Genomic DNA, 14,637 nt, shown 5'->3' with positions numbered 1-14,637 from the left:
CAGAAGGTTCTGTACAAATGAATTATACTGCACCGCTGAGCAAGGATTGTTGTGCAAGCAGCTGCCAATTGCTTGACTGTGTCCAGGCCAGGTCTCGGTCATATAGTTTAAATAGAGTGATGACCCATATCAAATTGGGCAGGACAGTCCTGAAATGCAGAGTCCTGCAAGTCCTGGTCTGAAGGACTCCAGACCATTTGTCCTGGATTCCCTGTGGCACCACTCTGTGCCTCATCAAGGCTCAGTGATGGTTCCAACCTCTTCCCAGTGTGGGGAGAGGACGGAAGGGTGCTGAGGTGGGCCTCAGCTCCCCTCTTGCCTTGAGGACCAACCTCCTGCTCCTCCTTTCTCTCCTGAAGCCCCACTGCCCAGGCCAGGCCAAAAGCCAGCGCTGGGCAGTTGTAAGAGCCACCTAGGGAGCCCGGGCTGCTGTGGGGAGCCCCAGATCCTCCACCTTCCCTGGGTGGTACACCCCAGGGGGGACAGGGACATGACCCAGGGGCTGCTCTCAGGCACCCCAACCACCAGCCCAGGGCAGGTGGAGGGTCCAGGGCTCCCTGAGTGGCTCCAGCTTTCAATCTGGCCAAGGCTCCTCCCTGTGTCCCACTTTTGCCTTTTGAAAAGGTGGTCACCCTAAATTTAAGGCCAGATCAACTAGTATGACCTGCTTAATATCACAGACCACCAACAACAGAAATCAGATCGCAAGTATCATAGCCCACAGGAAGCTAGACTATTATGTGCAACAGGCAGAGAATAGGAAGGACCAGGGTGTACGAGTGCCCAAGACCCCTGCAACAGCAGGATTATGATTAAGTGGGATATACCCAGATAATCCTGGAAAGTGACCCACACATCCACACACTGCAGAAGAAAGCAAAAACCCTATGTCACTGCCAATCTGACCTGGAGGGGAAATTCCTTCCTGACCTCACCGGAGAGCCTATTTGGTAATAATGGGCAGCACAGACTGGAGAGCCAGAAAGAATGACAGGGTCTGTGTCTAACAGCCTCAAAAAAAAATCCTCTTTATATTTCTCATAGCCCAGTCCTCTTTTCTCTGGACACTAGAGTGATAAATGAGGCACTACCCCATTGTCACTTTAAGTCCAATATCTACAGCTTCACATGAACAATTCCTCAAAGAAGTTTGTTAGAGCTGAAAGTACTGGAAATGAAAGGAAGCGAAACAATCTCTTAGCTACCAAGTGGCCTAGTCCCAGACCTACGGTCCAGTCAATGAGTTCAGGCATACTCTTTGCCCCCTCCCCACCACCCGCCATGCACATACACATACATCTGAGCAGGTTTTCCCAGCGAACAAGTCCCTTTGTCTTTGTCCAGCCTATTTGATTTTACAACTAGAATAAAACAAGAGTTGGAGATTCTGGACAATTAAAAACATGAAGTTATGGGAGTTGCTTTGAAATGTACTTGACTTTTATTGCAAATTTAACAGAGCTCCATTTGGAAGCAACAAAGCACTTTACAAACATGGGATGGGAAGGAAAAATGAAGTACTGAGCCCACTCATGCAGCGAAGGATTCAGCACAGCAAGGCAACATAAACCAAGGCACTATATTTAGAACGGGCACACGGTTTAGAAGTCAGTCCTAGAGATGGCCCCCCACAGAGAACCCTGGATCAGATGTTTGGGAAAGCATATGGGATGGCAGCGTGGTCCAAACAGTGCTGGGGCCAAAAGTTCCCAGGTTCCCTTTCCCGTCCCCCCCGTTTGTCTTCTCTACTCAGACTGTAAGCGCTTCATGGCAGAGGCTGGCCTTACGACGTGCACATGCAGCACTAACACACACAGCAGGGCCCCAGCTGACTGCTACTGAAGTATCAGACAAGAATTAGCTTTATAAAGTGAAGCAACATGTAGGGTTGAGACAGAAAAGGAGATTGAAGTGAATTGAGCCATCTCAAGAAAGAACCACCTGTGACACAGATCAGGGCAACTGCACCCTGTATTCCCCCTCGTGGTCCAGCAAGGGCACTCACCCTTAGGCTCTCAGCTCCTCAGTCATCATCTCTCTTGGGTGGAGACCCTCGTCCCTTTCCCTCTTGACCAGGTTATTTCCAGGCTGCACAGTTCCCTGCCACCTTCTCCTCTGAGACTGAAAACAATGCAATTGCCACAGTTCAGTTACCACATAGGTGCTTCTAAGGAAGCACATTTATTCTTAAGGTAAAAGCATTAGAGAAAACACATTAAAATGATGAAAGAACCTACACCCAAGCTCATTAACTGGCCAGAGCTCACCTCCACTTCAGGAAGGGCTCCAGCAGGTGAATAGTCTTTGACAGAAGGTCCTGTCCTTTTTTTGTATCAGCACAAAGCCCTGAGTCAGTTTTGACTCAGGCTATTTAACCTTTTCTTTGTCCGCTGATCCCCTGATAATCCACTTTCAACTGGTGTATATACAAGTCTCTCTCCAGGTCATGGTAGCTGTCTGGAAGGGTTACAGCCTGAGTGAATCTGCCTAACCAACCCCACACTGTTCTTAGTTCCTGGAGAGTTGTGCTTCTCCCACCCATGTAATTACATATAATCCCCACCCAACAGTGATACATAATTTAATTCAATAAGGTGTGTCCAAGATATTGTCCTATATGTCACACTCTTTTCTATGCTTATGTCTCTTTATATCCCAATACACACTTTTGACCTGAGTGACTGGCCAAAATTCAGGGTCTTGTAGGTTTCTCCAGTTAGGAAGAGAGGTTGATGGAGTCTGGTATCTTTGATGCAATTGTGTTTATTTACAGAGATGAACAAAGTCCTGTTTCCCTGAACACAGGAGGAACCAGAACAACAGGAGATGGTGTCCTTGGTCATAGCACCAAACCTCTTTCAGCCATCACTCACCTCTAAAGCTCTCACTGGGACTTTCTCAGGGTTGTACTACCAACTGCATGTTCTGTTCAGACTGTCTCTCCCTTTCCGCCTCTTCTGTCTCTCCAACCCCCAAAGTCTGTAAAATTTCTGAGTGGCCCTGGGTATGCCTTCGTCTCGTAGACAGACACGTTGTTTAATCAGAAAGAAGGGCAGCTCTTACACTCATCAGTTTAAGGGATTTTAACTCAGTTTATAACAATATTCTCCCTCTTTATTTAAAAAATAAGAGGTTTCAGTTATATGTGCCCATGTGAGGCCATGAGAGCATATTTGTGAATGATGTGTTAAAACACTAATGGCATAAACTAAAGGAGCCTTCACTGCCTCAAAGTAATGTACTTCAAACAAGTTTTGCAGTAGGGATTGGGAGTGGTTTTATTAAGGTTTAAATGCAATTCAGTTGCCAACTTAAAAGTGACAAATTATGCCCCTTGACAATACATTTGTTTCATAAAATGTAAATACTTTTGCATTCAACTATGCACTTCATGAACTTGCAATTAGTCTTTGTCAGTAATCCCCTAACAGTGATGGTATGGTGAAAAATTATGCATATTGGGCCAAAGCCCCAGATTCTTAGTCATTTTTTCCTCTCAATCCCTTACTCAGGACCATGAGAGAAAGAGAAGGACCAATGAATTTGACTAATTTTTAACAAACAATGTATTCATATAACAGACCCTGAAGAGAGACTTCGCTGCTCTTAAAATGTACTTTAGCTTCAGGGATAATTGAAATTGAGGACAGTTGTATTCTCTTCCATTTATACTCTTATTTTCTAGATCCTGAGGGTCAGATTCTCTGCTGTCTCTCCTGGTGATCTGAGAACACCTGGGGCTGATTTATAAGTTTCAAGGTAACAAGTCAATTTCCTTCAAAGTTGGCTTGTTCCTTAGATCTCAGTGAATCTAGAACGTAAGCCAAGTTTGAACAAAATCTGTTCGGCCAGTTCTGAATTATAAATACTTAACATTTCTGATGAGGAACAGCTGGGTAAGTAGTTTGTTACATTTGTACTCACGGAAAACTCAGAAGTGGCTGAACTAATTTCATGTCTGGCCTTATCTTCTAAGAGAAAGTAGCATCCCAAAAGGGATTTGAGAAAATTAGAATAGAAGAGGACGGGAGGGGGATAAGAGGAGAGCAGAATGCAAGTTGGAAGCCAGCCTTAATACAGTGTGCATGTAGCTCAATCATTTATAAAGCACAGGCGATAAGAACAGAAAAGTCTCAGATTCAGTGTTCCCTGGGTGCTATATTTCCACAAACTCTGACAGTGCCAGTTGCAATCCTGGAGTTAAGCCTTTGCAAGCATTTCCATTACATAGAATGATAGAAATATGCAAATGTTTTTAAAAGAGGTTTATAATTTAGCTCTATAGATTTCACTCCAGGCTGAAGTTTACAATTAAGGTCTCACCCTGGGATCTGGATTTACTACATGATTTCAGCACAGAACCATTTGGCTTTATTTAAAATGCAGATAAAGCAGTAAAAAAATTGAAGGATGTGGAACTACTTTCTTGTGTGATTCCAAACAAATTTCATTCTGATTCCAACTGAAATATGTCAGGCCACTGGACCGTATTGTTGCCTGGAACCCATAGGCACTTTGGGATTAAAAAACAGCCAAAATATTTCATTTTTTGAAACAATCTTCTGTATTGTAGCACTAATTGTTTTCTCCAATGAAAAGTTAATTCCACTCTTCTGGATGCAGGTGGGTTCATTTCACAGTGCAGAACAGCACATGATGCACAGCTTCACCATTATAGCTCAGGAAGTGGGCCTGATCTCTCCACACTTGCCATTCCCAACTTTCCTCACCTGGTTTGCTGCAATAGGGAATCTTATCCTGTATAACGTTCAACAGGGCAGGTTCTGCTTTCATTTGCCCCTTATGCAACCACATTCATTGCAAGCAAGCTTCTCCCATGGGTGTTCCGTTCAAGCAAGCCAAACCTCTGGAGATGGCAAAATCAGGCTAGAAATCTGTGTTGGAAGGGACCAAGTCCAGGAATGCTCTCCAATCTTCCATGCTTTGTTGCCATTTGACATCCATGCTGGCTTCACCCTGCTCCCCCATATTGACTCTATTTATGGGGAGAAGATAGTTTGGGAGGGGGAACTACAACTGAGTCCACTCCCCCCCAGAGGGATACCCTTCTACTCACATAGCTGGCTGTAGCCCCCACTCCATTCACTCCCCCTCAACTGATTTCCCTCGGAAGATGCTATGAGATACTTTCACCACTACCTCCAGCTGGCACCATTTACATTATACAGAAACAAATTTCTCCACAAGCAGAGCCCGAGCCCTTCTATACCAGCAGACGAGGAGTATATGTTTGCAGCATTAATCCCCAGAGCCATACACACTGGCTACCTTGAACTCCACAGTGGAGCTAAAAATGGAAGAGCAGGGAGGAAACATGAAGCTAACACAAGTAGAAGAGTAGGGAGGGCTGTGTCTGCAGGAGAGATGGACACACATCTTCCAAGCTCAGTCTTCACCAGTGCTTGGCACCGATATCACAGCTAACGTGCACAGTGATACTATAATTGTACGTGCTGAGTACTAGAAACAAGGCACCACCATGAATTAAGTTACAGTGGGCCCAGTCCTGCTCTTAAAGGAGTCAATGGGATTTTACCACTGACTTAAATCATAGAATCATGTGAGCAGATGGGCCCCCCTCTCATCTATATATGTGCGCGTATATAAGTCCAATCCTGCAGCCCCTACTCATGCAAGTCCCATTAAAGCCAATGGGACTACTCACTGGAGTGAGGAGTGCTACATCAGGCTTTGTTTGTAAAGCACTTTGGGATTCTTGGATAAAAAGATCCTTGCTACTGGTATATTAATGATAATACATTGCACTTACATATTGTGATTTTTATCTAGTTACCCTCCTTTATAAATTGAGCTATCATTATCCTCATTTTAATGATGAGAAAATTGAAGCACAGTGGAGTGACACAGCAAGCCAGTGGCAGAACTGTGTATAGAACGCAGGTCTCCTGATTACCAATTTCATGTTCTAACCACTAGACAATGCTACCTTCCTATTTAAAAAAAGAAAGTTATCATCATCTCCTCAATAGAATGGTCACAGGTCAAGGGGTGCTTTCAGTTACAAAAAGAGAAAGGACACCTAGTTCTCAAGAAGCTGCTATTCACACCCAACAAATCAGTGACAGGTTCTAACTCTTCAAAGGGTTCAAAATCTCCTTCCATCACCCAGTCAAAAACAAAAAAGCAGTGTTTCTATAACAAGAAAAGTCCTGACTCAGCAGGGCTTCCTCAGTGCAAACAAACAAATCCCCAAACCAATACAAAAACAAAACAAGAAAATGCCACAACAATGACATTGACAGCTTGTAATAGCATGCCATGTACAATATCATGCACTAGATAATATGAATCATACCACGGGGATCTGGTCAGCAGGTAGGTCTGTACAGGCCATGAGATGAGATTTCTAGCTAACTCAGACACAGCTGTTTACAGGTTCAGATACCTTCAGCTTCAGTTTTAATATGACCAGCCTGAATGATTGCAGAGATCTAATTAGAGAATATGAATGGAGGACCGTGGGTGATAGACATTTTTAAGGTGGCTTATCTAAGAATATTCTGAAGCACCATCTTGATTGTCCAACAAGAAGATGGTGTTCTCATTATTTTTATGTAGCCAGAACGAGGGTTCTGGGTGAATTAAATTGTGCTGTATGGATGTTATGATACTTGTCCCTCCCTCAAAGATAAGATGCTAAAGAGATCTGTCCAGCACCCAATAATCTTGGTGCATCAACTGACAAGCCTGGCTTCAGTCTCAGGTCAGATAAAGACTAGGCTTTCATGTAACTTTCTAATGCACCTGGGTAATAAGTTACCCAAGTGCACGCTTCCCTCAGTACAGTACAAGACTCAATTGGCTGAGGGGAATTGGAGGAAGAATTGAGCCAGGTAGCAGCTTAGGTGGCCAAATCCACTTCTTTCATATCATATTGTTGTTCAGGGTTGGGTTAAACCTAAAAAAAATATCGGTGGGTGTAACAGCCTCCCTTCCTTACTGATAAATGTAAAACAATTAAGCTTCTTTATGGAACTAGATAGCTGAAACAATAGCAGCCTCCACCCCAAACACAGGTATGGGTCTCCACCTAGAACAGAGGCGCACGTGGGCAGAGGGTATTGTTTGGTAGAGGTGTATTTCTGTATTCTGTGACAGAAACAAGAGAAACATCAGAAGAGCTGACAACAAAGCAGCAGAAAGCCAAGGACACAGCCAGAACAAGCAGGCGGAGTGTGCCCCCTGAGAAAAGCCTAAAGAGAGATTTTTTGGGCTAAGTGCTGGCTAGAAAGGGGCTTAGATTTCCTGCTGTTTGATTCTGGGGTCAGGTATTTCATTGCTGCAATCTCATTTATTTACAAAGAATATACAGGGAAACAGGACTTTGTGAACAGGGTAGGAATCGCCTCTTAACAGAAACATCCCACTAGACTCTGAATTTTGGCTAATCCCTCTGGGCAAATAGGGGGAACATTACCTTTGAAAACCTGCTCACTCTTTGTTCTCAGGTTACCTGTGTTTGTAATTGCAGAATTTGCTCCTGTATGCTTTTCAGCATATTTCTTCTCACACCGTAACATTGCATCAAACCTATGCACAAGCAGGGATCTCCTTCTTTGATGTACAAAGGGTGACAGTGAGGAGAAAGGAACCAGGAATCACCTGAAGGGAGAGACATGCTGATCTATAGCAGAGGTGAATTCCTATTTCATTTGCTGGATTGGCACAGATTGCTGTAATGGAAAGGGCAGCTTCCCTGCAACGTGATCTCTCCTGAAACCGGAGCAGAATTAGACCTTTTCAGGAGATCTTGGTTTTAACTGTAGAAAAACTAGAAGTTGCCATGTTGGTTGAAGCAACACAATGTCTGAGAAGACAATTGTATTGCACTTGTGCATTTGCATAAGTGTAGGGTGGAGGACAGCTTCAGAGAGCCAGGAGTAATACAAAAGCACATCAGAAAGGGTTGGTTAAATTAAAAATGGAGCAACAGATGACTAAATGAATCAGAACACGTGGTCTGAAGAATCTGTAAGGATGAGTGTATCAACACTGGGAAGGCTCAGGGACTGGCAGAGGAACATCTGAAGGTAAATGAACAAGGGGAAATCAGCTGAACTCTAGAGAGAAGCTTCACAGAATGGAAAATTAGTCAAGGCCAAGTAAATCATCTGGAACAGACAGCAACAGGATTTTATTTTTCCATAAACAATGACAGGACCAAACTGCCATTTTGGATATGCCTGAGGTTCCCGGCAGGGGAGTGAATCAAAATAAACATAAAAGCAACATATCTTTGGCACCAAAATTAATGGACTGATGTGGGGTAAAATGTTACAAAAAAGTGTGATATGTGTAGCCACTACTAAAATGTATGAGGCTACTGCATGCAGAAGCAGCTAGCAACAGTGCCTTGCTGTGACTGGCCAATGAGATAGTTTTTTATGACGATGTCATTGTCTAAGGTTCCTCAAACCCTTCTGGCTCTTTTTTCATTAGATATAGGGGATTACCACAGTGTCATGGCCAAATTCTAACCAGGATGTTTATATTCTGCCTTTCTATATTCTCCCTGTAGATTTAAACACTAGGAGTAGCTTAGACCCTGATTCCAGTTTATCCAAACCATTGAAATTTGGGGATTCAGTTGAAAGATTTCAGTTTTGTCTGATCTCTATCATGGGGAGCAGGTTAGGTTTGGCTCAGCAAAACCTCATCAGTCTCATTTTTGTTTTGGTAAGTTGAACCCAGGGGTGGCTCAGATCAGGATGCCATTATAACCAAACCTCACCATTGGGAGAGGTCAGATGTAAAGTTCCAATTATAAACAACCTCTGTTTCTGAAACTTGTAAATCCACTCACCGCCACGAACCCCCCCAGGGCATTGCAGTTCTCTCACTGGGCTAGCGTCACCCACCAACGATCACTTCAGTGCTACAGTAATTTCTCTGCCTGATGACTCAGCCCTCTGTCCCGGTCATCAGCTTTAGTCTACTACTTTGGGGATGCCATTGGCCCAAACGAAAAGTTTCTTTAGCAGAAAGAAGGCCTTCTACCCTGTCTGGGGCTCTTCCTTAGTCTATCCTCAGTTCAGCCTGCAGCCCCCTTGCTGGCCTCAACAAGCCCTTCTAGGGGTTTGTAGGCCCCTTCCTAGGGGCCAGTAAGGGAACCCAGTCCTATCCTTGACTCTAGGTTCCAGCCTAGGCCCTGTACCAAACAGCTAGGTCTGCGCCTTTGTCTTTGCTGTAGTTTTCCTTGAGCCACTTCCCACCTCTCTTCTCAAGTTCCCCTCTAAGTCTCCTACTCACTTTGCTGGTCAGTCAGGGTCTTTCCCAGACCTCCCTGCCCAGAGAACTTTGCTCCCTTTCCTGCTTTGATCTCCCCTCCACTGAGACAGGACCCTGCAAGAGCCTTCTCGCTCTCTACAGATATACCTGCAGTGTAGTCAGGAATCACCAGATTACTCTCAGGTGGGGCTCATCGATTAATCAGGATTGGCTTAGGTCCAGGCTTTCCAGCACCCAGGGCAAGCCCCCTGATACAAAACTCATGTGATTTCAGCTATGGGCATTGACCTTAACCAGAACCTAACGTGGACTAACCATTTTTAATTTAAGAAACGCTGCAAGGAAAAAATAGTTTGATTTACAACAATTTTGAAGGTCTCTGATATCTGATACATTCAAGCGGGAGCTCTATTCTCTGCATTTTACATTATGCCTTTAGACATTCAAGATAGCAGCTTCTTGTGGGAGTTACTAGTTTCTATTATTCACTTCTATAAAATATATTTTAGTGACTTATTCTTTTTAATTTATTGTCATGTAGATAATCCCTTTAAAGACCTACTTCAGATTAAGACCCATGTGCCATGTGAAAGTCATCCAGATTTGATTATCCCTTACAAATGCTCCAGGTTTTGCAAAATAAGAGGCTTTGGGTCAAATTCGTTCTTGGTGGAAGTGAAGTCAGTGGAGTTACACCATGGAGACAGTTGGCTCATTCTCTATAAAAGTCAGTTCATTCAGAGAGCTCTTCCTCAATACATCCAGGAAAAAAACTGAAAATGTCTGTAAGCCAACAGAGAAATTTATTTTTTCCTTGTACCACTCCCCCAGGACTCTGGTCCTCCACGTTTTCCCAACCAAAGCTATCCATGGTTGAAAGCAGAGACAAGCCCCAGGGAGCAGGACATACATTTCCTGTAAATACTTATTTGAGGCCAATGCATGGAAGATTTATTTCACCACATATAGCTAATGACATGCAAAATATCACTCTCAAAAATTGCTCCCAGGCAGTCCCTTCCTTTTGTCATTCCCTCTGGTAATTTTCAAAAATCTTCAGCTTCTAGGAAATATTTCACCCTCCTGTTTTACAAGCTCTTTCATAATGGCGTGATCCCCACATCCCACAAATATGCCTCTAAATAATCAGACTGGTTCTCAGCACTCAGAGAGAGTTTTTGATTCATAGATCTCAGCATGCTTCACAAAGGAGGGTACAGAGTAATCCTCATCATGCCGATGGGGAGAGGAATTCAGGGCTAGATCGTGATTCACTGACTACTTATTCCACAAGTTGTCTCACTAACTTCAATGAGATTTCGATTTGTGCAGCAAGGTACTATTTAAGATGAGTAAGGGCATCACAATCTGGCTGCGTTTGATTTGCCCAGGTTCATGCAATGAGTCAACGGGAGAGCCAAATAGATGGAGTGTAGGGACAGGCAGCAACAATGATCAGAGGCAGGGAAAGACTTCCAATGAGGGGACATTACAAAGATTCAGACCGCTGTTCAGTTTAGAGACAGATGAATACAATGAACATGACAGAAATATAGAAAATAATGAATGGCACAGGGAGGGTAAATGGGATGCTCTCTCACAAAACAAGAAAAAAGGAGAATTCAATGACAAAGAAAGGCAACCATTTAAAAACTGATCAAATAAACTAGGGGTTTTTTACATACTCATGGTTAACCTGGGGAACTCATTGCCACATGACAGCATGGCGTCCAAAGGCTCAGAAGGATTCCAGAGAAGATTATACATTTGTATTATTTGCTGAGCAGTAGCAGCTTTTGGGGCCTTTGCAGCTGGTCATGTTCCTGGGGGGGAGAAATTGGTGATGCAGAATCAAGGTGTCTTCTAGTGTAATTTGTTTATTTACAAACTGCACACACTTCCTGTTTAGCTGAGTGAGAACTGGCCAAAACTGCAAACAGGCAGTTCCTGCCTGCAGAAATGTCAGCTAAGGCATCACAGTCCTGTCACAGATAAACAGCTCACTCTTGATCATGGTTGCATTAGACTCTCCTGATTAACACACTGATCCCTTCTCCTCCTCTGCCCCTCAGTTTTTAAATAGGAACCCCCCAAGTACAAATTGTTCATCTAGGACCACATGGACTTGAATGTTGGCCTGGTCAAATCACAACCAGGCTAGCACAAGACAAGACTTTTGTGTGAAGAAAAGCAGTTCCCAGGACTTCCACTGATTAGGAGCACAGAATCTCTGCTTCCCATTTCCTTTTTTGTTGTAGTCTTTAAAAGAACCCCCCTCACTGAAGCTTTCCTGTTCACCCTCCTCTCGGCCTGCACTCATTCCTCACCTAGCAAGCTGCATTCACTGACATTGCCAAGAGGTGCATTCTGCAAATATGCCCTCACATATCGCAGTGCCAGCTTGTTACTTGCTGTGGTTAGAAAGAAATCCCCACACACACACACACGTACAGCATAATGGAGATGGAGAGGAAGGATGGGCCAGTGGTTAGGATGCTAGCCTGGGATTTGGGAAACCCAGATTAATTCTGTACTCTGCCATGGACTTCCTGTGTGACCTTGGACAAGTCACACAGTGGCTGAATCCACACTGCCGGAGTTAACTCAAGTTACCTGCATGTGAGTTAGCTCCTCTCAGGTTATCTTGGCTCTAGTGAGAGCAGCCACACTGCAAACTAACACTGGAGTTGCACAGAATGGTTGTGTCAGCAGCTGATGAGGTGTGCTAATGTGAGCTGTAGCCTACATCTCCTAATGGGCCAGCCAACTTGAGTTAAAAGCACCGCCACAGTCGAGTGAAGGGTTTTTGTGTATGGAGGGGACTTGCGTTAGGGGCAGCACTCGTGTTGTAACTTGAGTTAACTCTGCAGTGAAGACAGGCCCCCATAATAGCACTGCCCTACTCCACAGGGGTGTTGTGACAATAAATACTTTACAGACTGTGAGGCTCTCAGATACTGTGGTGGGGGGGGCATATAAGTACCATGGGCTTTGATCTACTCCCCTTTCAAAGGGAGGTTGGTCAAAGCGTACTAGGGAGCTGTTAGTGAGCATCAGCAGGATCCGCGTGGACAATAGCAGGCTACAGAGTAGCAGCCGTGTTAGTCTGTATCCGCAAAAAAACCAGGAGTACTTGTGGCACCTTAAAGACTAACAAATTTATTTAAGCATGAGCTTTCGTGAGCAACAGCATCCGAAGAAGTGAGCTGTTGCTCACGAAAGCTCATGCTTAAATAAATTTGTTAGTCTTTAAGGTGCCACAAGTACTCCTGTGTTTTTTAATAGCAGGCTAGTTTCACAGCCCGGCTTGCCATGCACTAAATGTTTGGGAAGACTATCCCTTAGCTAGATAGGAATGCACAGTTAGATGCATTATGGAGTTCTTATGCCTTCTTCTGAAGAACCTGGTATTGGTTACTGTCATCAGACTGGCCAGGATACCAGGCTAGAAGGTTTTTTCTGGGAGGGTAATTCCTATGCTCATATTCTGCAGTCCTTTCTCAGTCACGGCATGGGGAAATTTGCCTGGGTAAGGACTGCAGAATTTGGCCCTGTTATATACTTGTAGTCCATATTCACAAATGGTTCAAGGCTTCAGTCTCCACTAGTTGAGTCCTGGCTGATGGGAACTACGGAGATTACCCGATGGAATTCCATGCTTAGGTTTAGCACTGTCAGCTATTGATCATTAGGAGCGAACCTGAGTTTTCTGAGCTCTTTGTGGATGCCTCAAATAGGGATTGGGAAGGGAAGTCAACCTTCACCAAGCATTTCAGCAATCACTCCCTGAAAAAATAAACGGGGAAATTGTATCTGGCCCCCATTTTTAAACATAACTTTGATTTTGTGCGGATGTTATTTAGTAACTTCATAACAACAGAGGCAGGATTAGTTTACATATTCCTCTCTTTTGAAGGCACTGAAAATATAAACACTGGCTCTACCTGACTAGTTTTTAGTGTCACTATCTCCTCCTTTGAGCCAAGTGCAACTGGGGCTTTGAAAGGTGGCTATAGTCTGAACCGTGGTTCTGTGAAAGTGATGTTGCGGGGTTCCATATTCATTCCCTTATTTACTCCTCTCAATATGTGCTTGAAGTACAAGTCAAAAGCCAAGTTTTCTAGCTGCCAATTCCCTTTAAAGGGTCTGAAAGTTCAGCTAGGTTTTCTCTGCCTCTTATATCAGCACCAATAAAAAACATTCTTCAGGGAGAATTTAGTTGACAGTGTGATGGTGCACAACACAAAATAGATTGCAGCTCATTCTCCAGTAGCTGCATTGGCTCTGTAGAACTAAGACAAGAAAAGCCTATTAAAATCCCAACCTTCCATCTCCTCACTCTATGTTCCAAAATTTCCCAGCATATAACATTAAAAAACAAAACACTAACATTGATCTCCTGTGGCAGTGAGTTCCCCAGGTTAACTACGTGTTGTATAAAATGGTATTTCCGTTCATCAATATTTAAACATGCTGCCTTTCAATTACTAAAAGTCCCTTTGTTGGAAGGGGAAATAAAAGCACCTGATCTACTCCAATATCCCCTTCATTACGGTACACAAGGTACCCTGGCATATCCCCTGAGGGTTTTATCTGAGCCTCAAAGCTTTGTGGAAAGAGAGGGAGGAAGTTTGCTCTTTTGGCCCATTATTAAAACAAAACAAAAGACAGAGTAAAAAGACAGAAGGCCATTGTATTATTCACTGACAAAAATCAGCTGAGGCTTCAATTCTTGAACACCCTGAAGTTTAAGGGTGTTTAGAGGCAGGGTTTGGGTTCAGTCTCTTATGAAGATAAAGGGCACTTACAAAAAACAAACTGGAATTTAGCTGTGGATTTTGAATACCCCCAAAATTCAGTTCTAGCATTCTGGCTTGGGGTCATTTTTCCTTCTCTCTCTACCTACACACATGGCCACACCGTTTAAACAACAACAGCACAGGAAAGCCTGTTAAACATTTGATTGGATACTCACTGAAATAACCTGTTTACTTACTGGTACAGAAGCATAAACTAATACAAGCTAATTAGACAATTACAGGCTGCAGAGCTTGCCCTGGGTACGGGGTCAGGTGCTGAAAGACTCTTTTCTAATAAGGTAAACTGCTGTGGCTAGACAGAAAGCAAACTATGCACCTGGGATCACAAACCCCCAGAAATCATCCCCACCTAGTGAACGTTTAGAAAAGCAAACAGGGAGCCATTCTGTTTTGAAGTCAGCCAGGAACAAATTCCTCTCTTACTTTGTACTTCTCCTCTTGCCAATAGCAACAAGATGAAAACGAAATCATTCTTCCAAACAGTTATTTCAGATCGGGGTAGTGAAGTCTGACCATTCTCGGTGGGCTCAAAAACCCCCCTCCAGAT

The 14,637-nt window shown here is 43.8% G+C and overlaps 1 long non-coding RNA gene across 2 annotated transcripts in view; it reads right to left on the bottom strand.

The window, feature by feature from the left end:
* LOC120407190 overlaps nt 1–9,378 on the bottom strand; it is a 58,526-nt gene extending 49,148 nt beyond the window's left edge. For both annotated transcript variants that reach the window (XR_005599833.1, XR_005599835.1), the window contains exons 1-2: nt 9,292–9,378; nt 2,006–2,121 (exon numbers count right to left, since the gene is read on the bottom strand). This is a non-coding gene — a long non-coding RNA (uncharacterized LOC120407190). The remainder of the gene's footprint in view (nt 1–2,005; nt 2,122–9,291) is intronic.
* Between the last annotated feature and the right edge of the window lie 5,259 nt (nt 9,379–14,637).

The sequence above is a fragment of the Mauremys reevesii genome, linkage group 1 (assembly GCF_016161935.1).
Source record: "Mauremys reevesii isolate NIE-2019 linkage group 1, ASM1616193v1, whole genome shotgun sequence".
NCBI lineage: Eukaryota > Metazoa > Chordata > Testudines > Geoemydidae > Mauremys > Mauremys reevesii.
The sequence above is the reverse complement of the archived record's forward strand: the minus strand, read 5'-3'. Positions and strand labels throughout refer to the sequence as shown.